The sequence below is a fragment of the Pteropus medius genome, unplaced genomic scaffold (genome assembly GCF_902729225.1).
Source record: "Pteropus medius unplaced genomic scaffold, Ma_sr-lr_union100, whole genome shotgun sequence".
Lineage (NCBI taxonomy): Eukaryota > Metazoa > Chordata > Mammalia > Chiroptera > Pteropodidae > Pteropus > Pteropus medius.
In genome coordinates this window covers 7543793-7559203 of record NW_024346771.1, presented here as the reverse complement: position 1 = coordinate 7559203, position 15411 = coordinate 7543793, and the positions used below count along the sequence as shown (strand labels likewise).

At 33.2% G+C, this 15411-nt stretch overlaps 1 pseudogene; it reads left to right on the top strand.

The window, feature by feature from the left end:
* Window positions 1-13474: 13474 nt before the first annotated feature.
* LOC120613905 (uncharacterized) lies at window positions 13475-13592 on the top strand (annotated as a pseudogene).
* The last annotated feature ends 1819 nt before the right edge of the window (window positions 13593-15411 follow it).

Genomic DNA, 15411 nt, shown 5'->3' with positions numbered 1-15411 from the left:
ATTTAAAGTTTATATATATATGAAACATGGCAATAGAAAGTGTTGTCAGCAGTTAAGAGCTGAGAAAACAAAACTGTTTTTCTGCAAGTTTTGCTAAGTGGAGTCATTCAGAAAAAAAACAAAAACAAAACAAAACAAAACATATAACAGCAAAGTATATTTTTTGTCTGTATGGTTCTTACACTGAGAGTTCTGAATAATGCAATTTTTAAAAACTTTTACAAAAAATTAAACTTTTCCATACATTGCTGATTTAAGATGCTAATTGAACAATTGAGATGTAGGATTGAAACAAAATGATGCCAACTAATATGTACTGATTGTTTACAATGTGCCACAACTGGGCTTGGTAATATTGCAAGTATTATTTTAGTTTAGTTTAATAATATTTTTTATAAAATGACATTTATATATATGTATATATATATATATATATACGCACACATATATATGTGTATATATATGTGTATATATGTATATATGTATTATACACATATATACACATATATATACATATGCATATATATATACATATATACATATACACATATACATATACATATATGTATATATATATACATATATATGTAACATCTCATTCTAACTAACTAGAAAGTAGAGTACAAAGTGGATTATGTCTGAGAATAAACCCAGATAGATAGGCAATGTTCGAAGTAACAAAAGAATAAGGTGTACAATGGAGATTTGAATGTAAGACGCCCGATTCCACAGCACAGCATTAGTCTTTGCTATTTTCTATCCTTTGACCGAAAGTATAAAAATGAAACCAGCACAATTTTCTGCTCTTCAAATGAACTACTCCCAATTAAATCCCATGCTCTGTTTATTTTAGGAAAAATTACTCAGTGTCACTCTCTGACTAGAAGGCCTTGCCATATAATCGTCAAAGTTGAAGCACTGATTAAAAGAAATGGATGCACTGCTAATTATTTTCTTTCTAAAACAGAATTGACAGATGCTACATGCTTGGAATTCAATATGGCTCTTAAGACATTGGAAACTTGCATTCTTTCCTCTGATCAATTTACACAATACATTCCATGATTACTTTTCTCAAATCTCACTTTACTCATTCATTCATTCATTTATTAATGAATTAATTCACTCATCAAATATTTATACATTTATGAATTATGTATTTTGAACAAAACACTATACCAAGTGCTAAGAAGACCAAAAGAAGATTTTAAGTTAATTGATAAATCAATCCTTAAGTTATTGGAAAGAAGAATAGGTATCGGCAGGGAGAAAGGGAAGAACTTTCCAGACAAAGTGAAGCCAAAGAAAAGAGAGGTTTCTGAGAATGTGATATGCTGATATTTCAGTTATTTCAGTAGGACTCTCATACAGGAATCATTGTGAAGATTCTGGAAACGTGTGTGAATCCTGAACACTGATGTTCATTATATATCAGTGTTTGAATTCTATTTTGAAAGAAATGCAAACCTTTGAACAGTTTTAAGTTTACATGTGATGTGTTAAGGTTTGTGTTTTAGAAAGGTGATTGTCACTTACAGTGTTTTGTAATAGATTGTTGAGGAGGAAAGAAAATCAATTAGAAAGATATAGAAAATTTAATAAGAAATGACAAAGACTTTGCTTCAGTTCAAGATGGAGTTACCAGAACCAGATTTACTTTCCTCATTGAAACAAAACAAAAACTAAACAAAATATATGAAACTACATTTTTTAAGGACAATAGGTATCAGTCCGTGAAGGATAGTGATCAGTAAGAGAAGAGAAATGAATGAGGTAAACTCTGTGTCCCAGCTAACTCCCTTGAGGTTCCAGGCCACAACACAGAGAGGGGAAGCCCAGGCAGAGTCAAGCAGACTCCCCGAGTTGTGAATATGGATCTGAAAGTCTAGGGAGTCCAAGAGAGTTAGATTTTTCAGAACAGATTTCTGAGAAGAGCAATTTTATAGAAAGAGATCTTCACATATTTATAGAGAATCCCCTCACTACATATTTAGCTGAGTTACATTTGGCAGGTACATGTATGTGTGACTATCTGTGGCCAGAACAACTTCCACCTGAATAAATTAGAAAAAAACGATCTATATGGCCCAGGGCCAAGAAGGTACCAGTTTCCACAAGCTAGACTGGAAATTCTCATGATTCCCTTGGCACTGGGCAGAGCACATAGAACTGTCTTGCCTCAGTTATGAATAATTATCCATATACTGAAAACTGCTCTAGTCCTACCTAAACAAATCATAAAAGCAAGAGCCAAAGGATTCAACTGTTTCCAAGTAAATCAAATGCATCCCATGACAAAACTCAAGATTTTAGAAACATAAAAAAAATTTCAGGCACTCAAAAAGTTAAAATGCACACTGTCTGGCATTCAATCAAAGATTGTCAGGCATACAACTAAGCAAGAAAATACAACCCACAGTGAAAAAAAGAAATTAACTGAAATAAACACAGAACTGACACAGATTATCAAGTTTAGCTGACAGTAACATTTTAAAAAGTTACTATAATTGTATTCCATATGTTCATAAAGCTGAGCAGCTCAAAAAAACCACACACTCAGAAACATGAAAAAAATTGGACCAAAATCAAATTATTTTAAACCAGCGATAAAAATAAAAATCTTAAAATCTGTAGCAGAAAAAAATGTTATGTAAAGAGGAACAAAGGTAATAATAGCAGATTTCTTATTAAAAAACCTGCAAGCAAAAGTTAGTGGATTACCATCTTTTAAGTACTGAAATAAAATACTTTAAAACCAGAATTCTATACTCAGTGATAATGTCTTTAAAAAGTGAAAAGAGAATAATGACTTTCACTGACACAAAAGCTGAAAGAATTTATTACTATCAGTACCTAACTACAAAAAAAAAAAAAAATGTTACAGAACATCTTTTAGGCAGATGGAAAATGAAACCAGATTGAAATCTGGATCTATAGAAAAAAATGGAAAGAACCAAAATGGTGACTACATATGTCATATATGACATTATGGCTTTTTTCTTGCTTTCTTGGATTACTTACACTGAAAAATCCAGTTGATAACACAGATGCAGTTCATATAGCCCATGTGGGATGAACTGTATTCTTTTACCAACAGCCATATGAGCAAACTATATTGAAGGCAGAATTTCCAGCCTTAGTCAAGCTATCAGATGACTACATCTCTGGCCAGCATCATTATCGCAACTTTGTGTCAGTTTCTGAACTAGACACATTCCAAAATTCCTGTCATACAGAAACTGTGAGATAATAAATATTTGTCGCTTTAAGAAAAGCAAAATTAAAAAGCAAATAAAACAAACGTACAACCAGAACACCAATTTACTTATATTTTGACTCAACATCTCCTTTTTACAGATGTGTTCTATAGAAATGCTACCACTTGTTTGTAAATACACATGTGAAAATGCTTACTTTGGCATTGTCACATAAGTAAAATACGAGAAATAACTGAAATAAGGATTCATTAAGTAAATGCTGGTAAATCTATAAAAAAAAATAATGAGGAGGTTAACCAAGAAAGTAGCAGGCAAAATGAAAATAAAGAAAGGTTATGGACCTGACGGATATGAACATGGTCAAACCAAGTATTAAATATTAGGGGTAAGATGAGAGTAGCAGTTAAGGATGACAGTCTTTTCTGCATTTCTCAGCCTCCATACAAGTATCTCCTATCTGAATTATTGCAACAGCCAGCTAATATGTCCCTCTACTTTTATCTTTCCCTTTACAGTCAATCTCAAGCAAACTGCCTTTTAAAATGGAGATTGAATAATGTCATTTCTGTTTAAACCTTCTAAAGACTCAACTTTTCACCTGCTCCCAGTTGTGTTTCTCACCTTTTCTCTAACTTCACTTGTTGTTCCTCGTACATGCTAGGGATACTCCTATCTTAGAGTGTTTGTCTTAACTGTTTCTCTGCTTGCAATGCCTTTTTTTTTTTTTTCAGAACTACGAAGCTGATATCCCACTTGCAAATATCTGTTTAGATATGATTTTCTAATATAGCCCAACCTCGACTACCTTATTTGATATTGCAACCTGCCTCCTTACTATCATTGAACGTTTACAATCTCCCTTACTCTGCTCTACATATTTTTTTTTTCTTTCATAGACCCACAAGAAAATTATGATTTATTTATTAATTTATTTTTATTTACTGATGTGTCTCATGTTCAACAACTAATGCCTGGCAAATAGAATGTTGTTTAATGCAAATTTTTGTATACATAAATTAAATTATTGAGTTTGAGTGTGATTAAAAGACTGTATAGTGATGTTATAGCCACTCATACTATCAATATTAAATTCCTATTAATTCAGTTAAGGTTTATTTAGATTTTTGCAGTGGTTATCTGTTTACTCATTCTGAAATTATTTTTTTATAGAAATGTTATAAAGGAGTAATTAGGAATTATCGAGAAAGATATTGAAGTTGTCATATTACAATCAAATTGCTATTAAAATACAGTATTTCAAAATAAAGTTGAAGAATGGTGAGCAGTTGAAATTTTTAAAAGAACAAATGATATTTAGTTAATCAAAATAAACTTCGAAAGTTACTTTGGATTTTAGACCAAGTAACTGAAACCAGCCATACTTATTATGATAGCCCTAAAATGAATGTAGTTCCATATAACTATTTACAAACTCTTTTAGAGTGATTCTGAAGGAATTGGGAAGTCATGGAAAGAAAGTGGAGTTTTGGCCTACCAAAAGTCCATTTACTGAGATGTGTCCTGCAAGGAGGTTCCACCTTAAGAAAGATGAAATGTGACATATAAAAAGACTTAGTGGTCAAAGGGGAGTAAAGATTTTGAGGAGAGTATGTTTTCTATTACTTCGTGTGTTTCTCAACCCAACCTGACTATACTTATGCCTGAGTCTTATGCAGGGTGATGGGATACAAAGTAAAAATTTAAAAAGCCACTTTGCCAGTTTAGGTCAAGATGGTCGGGTAGATAAACACTGTTCATGCCTCTTCCCATGACAACATTAAAATTGCAACTAATTTATGAAACAGTCAACCTGGAGAACGATCTAAAGTCTAGCTGAACAGAACTCATATAACTGAAGAAATAAAGAGGAGGTCACATTGAGACTGGTAGGAGAAGCAGAGATGTGAAATGGGCTGGTCTTACACTCATATGTGGTGGTTGAGCATCAAGAGAAATATCTAAGCTGCAGGGGCTCCTACTGAGGAGCATGGGACCCCAGCCCCACACTGGGGCAACCCAGCCCAGGGTTCCAGTACTAGGAAGAGGAACCCCCACAAAATCTGGATAGGAAAATCACTGGAGATTCCAGCTCTCAGAGTGAGCTGCAAGGCAGCTGGAAATTCAGACATCCTCTTAAAGGGACCATGCACAGGCTCACTCACTCCTAGGCACTTGCTCTGGGATCCGGCAGAGGAATAGCAGCTCAGGAGGTACCAGAGACATACAGGGAAAGATTGAATTGTGTGGATTCAAGGTGAGGGTTAGAGAGACAGCTGCCATTGTCCCTTTGCTGAGCCCTCCTCCAACACAACCTGCAGGTGAGCACTATCTCTCCTATGTTGAACCCTCCCCCCACACAGCCAAAATTGAATCTGCATTGATCTGGAAAGATCTACTTGCTCTACCCCAGTGACTCACCAAACTAACTCACAAATTGTCTGGTGGTAATTTCGGGTGATTACTGGGTAACCAGCTCTACCCCTCATTCTCAGCAGGAGCTTCCTTTGGCATCAATCAACAGGCCTCCACTCACACACCTCAGGAGATACTTTTTGGTGGCAGGCAACCAGGCCCCAAGGCTCTTTTAGCTGCTGAGTCTTAAGGAGCAGCAAGCAGGCAGCCTCAGGCCTTTTTCTGAGTTGTCCCAGGACCAGTACTGGTGGCAGTTGGCCTCAGTTTGCTATGTGGTCTCTCCCACATACCTCCAGGTCCAACTCAGGCAACAACCAAGCGCGAATAGCTTTGTAGCTCCTAACAGGTAGTCTTGGGCTAGTCACAGGCAGTGGCTTGCATAAGAGTGCCACCAAAGGGGCTTTAGAACTGACACAATCAAGGTTAGACTTCAACAAAGCACCACCTGATCAGCCCCCTAAGTGACACACTCAAGGAGTGGTTTCAACAGCTGCACAAACCCATTGGGGTGAACCCCATTTCATGAGGTCAGCCACCATGCAGAAGTTCTTACGTTGTGGGTGTGTCCAATCTTCACAGCCAGTCAGCCAGAGAGTCAATCTCACCCACTGAAATGACAAAAACAATCAAGGCTCAACTACAACAGAAGGGCACATAACAGGGTCACTCTTGGAGCACCTGGCATAATTGATCAAGGAGACTACACCATGGGGCCACACAGGACACCTACTATAGAACATAGCAGAAATACTTAGTACATAGAAACAAACACAGTGAGGCAGCAAAAATGAGAAAACAAAGATATATGTTCCAAATTAAAAAAAAGAAAGAAAGAGAACTCCAGAAAAAGAGCTAAATGAAATGGAGGCAAGCAACTTACTAGATACAGAATTCAAAACACTGGTTATAAGAACTCTCCATGAACTTGGGAGAAGAATAGATGAGCTCAGTAAGAAAGTCAACAAAGAGATAGTAAGTATATAAAAGGGCAGAGAAACCATAAAGATGAACCAGTCAGAAATGAGGAATACACTAACTGAAATGGGGAATACACTAGAAAGAATCACTAGTGGACTGGCTAAAGCAGAGGATAGAATCAGTGATTTGGAAGACATGGTAGCAATAAATACCCAATCAGAAAAACAAAAACAAAATAATAAAAACAAAATGAGAATAGTCTAAGGCAGTGGTACCTAACCTTTTTGGTACCAGGGACCAGTGCTCCTATGAGAATCTAATGCATGATGATCCGAGGTTGCCCTGAGGCAGTGCTGCTAGTGCTGGGGAGCGGCTGCAAATACAGATGACGCTTTGCTTGCTTGCCTGCCACTCACTTCCTACTGTGCGGCCTGGTCCCCATTAGGCCACAGACTAGTACCGGTCTGCAGCCTGGTGTTTGGAGACCTCTGTCTGAGGGACGTCTGGGACAACATCAAGCACAATAATATTCACATCATAGAAGGACCAGAAGGAGAATAAAGAAAGCGAAGGATTGAGAATGTATTTGAGAAAATAATAACTGAAAAAATTCTTGACGTAGCAAAAGAAATAGACATACAAGTCCAGGAATTACAGAGTCCCAAACAAGGTGAACTCAAAGAGGCCCACACCAAGACACACCATAATTAAAATGACAAAGCTTAAAGACAAAGACAGACTTCTAAAAGCAGTAAGAGAAAGGGAGCTAGTTACTTACAAGGGAGCTTCTGTAAAAATGTCAGCTGATTTCTCAACAGAAACTTTCCAGGCCAGAAAGGATTGGCGTGATAATCAATGTAATGAAAAACAAGATCCTACAACCAAGACTACTCGAACAAGCAAGGCTATCATTTAAAATTGAAGATGAGATGAAGAGCTTCCCAGAAAAGAAAAATGAAGGAATTCACCACCACCAAGCCTATATTACAAGAAATGTTGAAGGGAATTCTTTAAGAAGAATGGGAAGAAAAAATAACATAAATATGATTAATAAAATGGCAATAACTATGTACTTATCAATAATCATTTTAAATGTAAATTGATAAAATACTTCAGTCAAAAGACATAGGGTAGCCGAATGGATAAGAAAGCTAGAACCATACACATGCTGTATAAAGAGACCTACTTTATATCGAAAAACACACACACACTAAAAGTAAAGGAATGGAAAAGATATTTTATGCAAATAAAAAAAAGAATAATAATACTTAAACAAAATAAACTTTAAAACAAAGTTTATAATAAGAGACAAAGAAGAATATTATATAATGAAAAAAAGATGAGTTCAACATGAGAATATAATTCTAGTAAACATTTATGCACCCAACATAGGAACACATAAATATATAAAGCAAACATTGACTTACAGAAAAGGAGAGACTGAAAGTAATACAATCATAGTAGGGGACTTTTACACCCCATTCACACCAATGGACAGATCTTCTAGATGGAAAATCAAAAGAAAACAGCAGCCTTAATTGATAAACTAGTTCAGATGAATTTAGTTAACATTTTTTAGAGCATTTTTCCCCTTAAAGCAGCAGAATATACATTCTTCTTAAGTGTACTTGAAACATATTCCAAGATAGACCTAAGTTAAGACAAGTCTTAATAAATTTAAAAGATTGAAATTATATCAAGTGTCTTCTCCAACCACGATGGTAAGAAACTAAAAATCAACTACAAGAATAAAATTGAAAAATAAACAAACACATGGAGGCTAAATAGTATGCTACTAAACAATGAGTGGGTCGACAACAAGATCAAGTAATAAATCCAAAGATACCTTGAGACAAATGAAAATGAAATCACAATGACCCGAAATCTGTGGACATAGCAAAAGCAATACTGAAGGGATAATTTAGAGCAATATAGGCCTACCTCAAGAAACAAGAAAAATCTCAAATAAGCAATCTAACGTTACACCTAAAGGAACTATAAAAAAACAACAAACGAAGCCTGAAGTAATAAGGAAGGGAATAATAAAAATCAGAGAGGAAATAAATGAAATAGAGTTTTAAAAATTAATAAAAAGATTGATAAAACCAAGAGCTGGTTCTTGAAAAAGTAAACAAAATTGATAAACTTTAACTAGACTCCTCAAGAAAAAGACAGGACCAAAATAAATAATATTAGAAATAAGAGAGAAGTAACATCTGACACCCCAGAAATACAAAGGATTGTAATAAAATACTATGAGGAATTATATGCCAAAAAATTGGTCAATTTGAAAGAAATGAATGCATTCCTAGAAACATATAATCTTCCAAGACTGAATTAAGAAGAAATGGAAATCTGAACCAACCAATTGCTACTAACAAAATCAAATCGGTAGTCAAAAAGCTCACAACAAACAAAAGTCCTAGATTAGATGGCTTCATCTAATCTAGGACTTTTACTTTTAGGTGAATTTTACCAAACATTCAAGAAAAATTAACAACTATTCTTCTCAAACTATTCCAAAAAATTCAAGAGGGGGGAAGGCTCCCAAGCTCATTTTATGAGGGCACCATTAGCCTGATTCGAAAACCAGACAGAGACATTACAAAAAAATAAAAATATAAAAAATTATAGGCCGATATCCCCAATCAACATAGATGCAAAAATCCTCAATATTTAGTAAACTGAATTCAGCAATACAATAAAAAGATCATACACCAGGATGAAGTTGGATTTATTCCTGGGATGCAAGATTGGTTTAATGTCTGTAAATCAATCAATGTGATACACCATATAAACAAAATGAAGAATAAAAATCATATGATCATATCAATAGATGCAGATAAACATTTGACAAAATCTACTTTTTATAATAAAAACTCCAAGCAAAGTGAGAATAGAGAGAACATACCTCGACATAATAAAGACCATATATGATAAGCCCACAACTAACATCATACTCAATGGGGAAGAGCTAAAAGCATTTTCCTTAAGATCAAGAACAAGATAAGGATGTCAATTTTTACCACTCTTATTCATCACAGTATTGAAAGTCCTAATCACAGTAAACAGACAAAATAATACTAATACTAATAATAATAAAAGGCATCCGAATTGAAAAGGAAGAAATAAAACTGTCATTATTTTCAGATGACATGATACTCTGTATAGAGAACCTAAAGATTCCAAGAAACTGTTAGAACTGATAAATGAATTCAATAGTGTAGCAGTATACAAAATTAATATCAAGAAATTGGTTTCATTTTTATACTCCACTAGTGAACACCACCAGACCTGTACTCAGAAAATAATGTTATTGAAAAAAAGAAATTGAAGATACAAATAAATGGAAGCATATAACATGCTCACTGGTAGGAAGAATTAACATTGTTAAAATATCCATAGTATTTAAAGCAATCTATAGATTCAGTGCAATTCCTATCAAAATACTAATGGCATTTTTAACAGAACTAGAATAAATAATCTTAAAATGTATATGGAACTATAAAAGACTTCAAATAGCCACGGCCATCTTAAGAATAAAGTTAGAAGGATCATGCTACCCTAATATCAAACTATACTATAAGCCTATAGTAAGCAAAACAGCACGCTACTGGCATAAAAGCAGATACATAGATCAATGGAACAGAATACAGAGCCCAGAAATAGATCCATGCCTATATGGTCATTTAATCTATGGCAATGGAGGCAAGAATATACAATGGGATAAAGACAGACATTCAATAAATGGCATTGGGAAAACTGGATAGATACATGCAAAAAAAATGAAACTGGGCCACCTTCTTACACCATATACAAGAATAAACTCAAAATGGATTAAAGACTTACTTGTAAGACCTGAAACCATATAACTCCTAGAGGAAAACACAGGCAGCAAACTCTCTGACATTGCTCTTAGTAACATTTTTTTTTTTTTCCTGATATAACTCCTTGGGCACGAGAAACTAAAGAAAAAATAAACAAATGGGACTACTTTAAACTAAAAAAGCTTTTGCACAGGAAACCATCAATAAAATAAAAAGACAACTTACTGAATAGGAGAAAACATTTGCCAATGATATATCTGATAAGAGGTTACAACCCAAAATTTATAACTCAACACCAATAAAACAAACAATCCAATTAAACAGAACTTGAATAGGCAAAGGACCTGAGTAAGCATTTCTCCAAAGAGAACATGCAGGTGGCCAATAGACATAGAAAAGATGCTCAAGGTCACTAATCATTAGAAATACAAATTAAAACCACAAAGAGATATCACCTCACACTTGTCAGAATGGCTATCATCTATAAATCAAAAAACAAGTGTTGACTAGGAGGTGGAGAAAAGGGAACCTTTGTGCACTGTTAATGAGATTATAAATTAGGTCAGCCACTATGGAAAACAGTCTGGAAGTTCTTAAAAACTTAAAAATGAACTACTGTATGACCCAGCAATTTTATTTCTGGGTATTTATCCAAAGAAAACCAAAACACTAATTCAAAAAAATATTTGCATGCCTATGTGTACCCTATTGAAGAAGTGTTGCTTTGCAAGTATGAGTTACTCATTTTATGTCCAGAAGAAGGTAACTAGAAAATATAGCAATACTCACCAGAACCCAGCCAAAGAGGAATGATGGCAGAAAGGAAGCTTTGTTTAAGGGATATTTGTAATACACACCTTGGTGCTTCCAAACTAATCAAAGGTCACTATAAGGGACTATGTATAAGGAAATTTGTGTATAAGCAAAGGACAAATCAGAAGGATTTGGTTAAAAATTAAAAAATATATATCTCCACAGATTGTTGAGTAAAACAATATTATACAAATAATATATTCATTAATTTAAAATTAAATTAATTTTAAAAAGCATAATCTCACTACCCAGTTACATACATTTTTAGAGATCCTTCCAAAATTTTCTGAAGTATAAAAAAAATGAGAGAGAAGAAATGGTAGAAGAGAAAAGAAATAAACTCCCATTTAAACTTGATTTTATAACTTATATAGATTAGCATAAATTATATTCTATATCAGAAAATAGATACTCCCCATTTATTTATTGTGCATTTCATTTGCTCTCTAACCAGCAAGCAAGCTAGTTAGCTATTATGTGTGTATATACATGTGTATATGTAAATGTACATAACTATAAATACTATATATATTATTATTTAAGTAATACTATATTGGTAACTTTATAGACTGAGCCTTTTTTTTTTAATTTACAACTATTGTATATATATTGGAGTTCATAAGTATTTTTCTGATTACTTGTCTTTTATATAGATATTTTGAGGGAAATTTTGGCCAAAAGTTAAGGAAATCCCTTCCTCTTTCTAGTACACAGATCGATTAATAAATTTTCTGTAATGTAAGTGATCATTTTCTGATAGCATTTCTTTATTATTATCTCAAAAAAACATTAAAATATAATCATCTATTATGCACACATGTTTTTCAGACTTCTGGTCAGGGCTCACAGAAATGATGACCAAAAGTGATATATGTAACTCCATGTACATGGTCTGATCGATGCTTCTCCAGAAATGATTGACAGTGGTCACTGGTAATTACAATTTTTTTCTTGATTATTTCTAGCACTGAGAGACAGTGAGATACTACAAAGTATCAATCATGGGAAAATTCTCACTACAAAAAGCAAAAAGTAGAATTTGAAGAAACACTCATACCTCTTATTGTAAGTTGTTTAAATTGCTTTAAGGAAAAGGAACAACTTAAATCTTGCTCTCCTAGTGACAGTGAAGAAATATTGTCACGTAGCAAAGAGCCATACACAGAATCATCCAAGGATTTCCTAACAAAGCAATATAGTTTACTTCACTTAATATTTACGTCCCTTTCAGTCTTTCTAACAGAATTTGGATTTCTTTGTTTCCACTGGGCATACTCGCGAACTATTTGGTTTAAGGAAGTTTGAAAGGCCTGACTGCAGCTTTAGCTTTAAGGGTAAACTTTGAATAGAAAAGGGGAAAAAAATTACAACATCATCTACTTGCTAGTTTTCATGTAGAATCAGACCTGTAATTCTATTTTCAACCTTAATTTCAAGAAGAGAGTCAGAGGTTTCTTGAAAAGTATTTTATGCTAACGAGAGAAATAAAAGAATTCTAAGATGAAGACAGAGTAGTTTTGGAATCTTCCTGACTTTTATCTTTCCTAAATTAATAGAGAAACCAGAAAATAAGAACTAAAATCTGCAGAAAACATTATTTAAAGAAAGAAAAGTAAAGACAAAAAGGTGAAAATGTATCTTCATAAACCAAAATATGAGTAGATGAGAACAGACTACGAATAGCCACACAACACTCTTGAAATTAAAAATTGTGTGGAAAGGAATGGAAGAAAGTCCAAGAGATTTGTGTTCGTTCAGAGAGCTTAAAGTCCTGCTCACTACAAACTGAGCTCAAGGAAGACAACAGATACAAAGGAGAGGGAGGTGAAAGTGGAGGAGAGGAAGGAGAAGCCAGACCATATTTTTATTACTTTGTGAAAACAACAGAACAGTGAGACTTAGAGATGTTAAACTGGAAAGTTTCTCTTGCTCTACTTGCTCCTAATTGTGCGGAAGAACTTGTTTTACTTAAAAATGAATACTGAACAATATTCTTTCAAATTTACAAGGAAAAAAAAGGCAGAATAATTCTATTACAGATAATAAAAATAACTCCAAAAGACAATTGAAAACTTTAATATTTCAAAACAAGAAAATTAAAGGAGCTAAAGAAGAACAAAATAAATTGGAATTTAAATAAATACTTTTTAAAAAGTGAAAGAAGAAAATAAATACTTGAAAAGAAATTATAAATGTCAAAGAATAATTACTAATTTCAGTTCAGAAATGACTAAATTCAGGTATCACATGAACTTAGAACATTTCTTAAAAGAAATAGAAAAAGTTGTCTACGGCCATGCCGCCCTGAACAAGCCCAATCCTGTCTGATCTCAGAAGCTAAGCAGGGTCAAGCCTGTTAGTACTTGGATGGGAGACCACCTAGGAAGACCAGGTGCTGTAGGTGTAAAAAATAAAAAATAAGGGATCCTACGCTGACAAGGTACTTGCAATCTGTGAGGTCGACCAAAGGTCGCCATGCCTAAAAAAATAAAAAAAAAAAAAGTAAATAAATAAATAAATAAATAAATAGAAATAGAAAAAGCAAAGAAAGATGCTTTATAAAATAAAAAAAAATAAAAAAAGAGATGAAGTAATAAATTGAGAAAATGAGTAAATATGTTTTAATAATATAAGAAAAATTTCTGGTGATTACATGTGATTTATAAATACACATTAAAGGGTATATTTCAAATCTTACAGATTCAACCCAGATGATTCAAAGCCAAGATATATTTTTTGTACAATAATTAGAGCATAAAGAAAAAAAAAAGTGATCATTAGACTTTTCAACGGCAATGCTTTGTGCCTTAAGACAATGCAGTAATATAATGAACTGATCTTTATGTGTGAAGGGCACAGAAAAATAGCTTGAACTTGCAAAAACTTAGAAAATTTGTCAAAACTCCTGAAGAATTTACCAAAGTGCAAATTAGAGCTAACAAAAATGACTGCAGTAATATCAGCAATAGGACTTTCACTGAGCCTTAAATGCATATTATTCTATAAAAATGAGATTAAACTGCAATTACAATGAATTCAAGACTTTTAATGGTTATAAGTTATAACGATGTAAAGATAAGGGGGAAGTGTCATGAGAAAAGTGAAGGAAGAGATAAATACATACCAGACGCCTTATATAAGAATTAACTGGGAATAGGATATTACTTTAAATTAGATGTTGGTAGAGAGAAATGAAAAATAGACGTTATTAGCTGGTTTCAAACTTCTTCATAGCAGGGAATCCTTAGAATACAGAATCTTTCTCCATAAATAAGAGAACCATGGTTATTATTCATAGTATTGCATACAAAATGACCAAGAGCATAAACTAAAATCGAAAAGCTTTTCGAATATCAAGAATTAAACAAAAATAAACATACACAGATAGTATAGTAAAAAAATATATAAACTATATAAATAAAACACACACACACAAACACACAGATACACACAAACCCCATATCCCATAAAACAATTTGAAAAAGAAAGCTAGATTATTGCAAATGATTTCAACTCATTTATAACAAAATAAATAGATTTTAGTTTAAATAATGAAACAAAATTCAACAATACAAAGTGGGGAGAAAAAAAGAAAAATTCATAGGGTTAAAAAACCCTAGAAAGACGTAACAGGTAAACAGACACGCACACACACACAAAAACAGGAGAAATAGTATTGATATCTGTCATGGTGGAATTAAGATCAGAGAGAAGGGCATTTCATAATGCTTACGGCTAACATTTACTATAAAGAAATATCAGTTATTCATATTTATGAATCCAATTAACATAGCAACAGGTTTTGTAAAGCAAAAATTTCTAAAAAAACAATTAGAAATCAAAATTAAGTAGAAAAGACTTTACAACATATCTCTCAATGGCAAAAAAATAAGAATAATTATGGAAAACCTAAACTATATAACAAGGCAGATTTTATAGAATTAAAAACCCTAATAACATCAAACTCACCACCTTTACTGGCAGTGATGTACTTCACATATTCTCACCTCTTGTAAACATTAGCCCTCCTATTTAATGTACATGTTGTTCAGAACTATAAAATATTGCTAGTGTTCTAATTACTTAGCATTTAGAGTGCTATTTATATTTAAACATATTTTACAAGCTTTAAATGGAATAATATTAGAAACTGAGAGATTTTTACCCTTTGTAAAAGATAGTGACTCAGAGATGTGAAAAAGAATAATTTGATATTTCTTAGC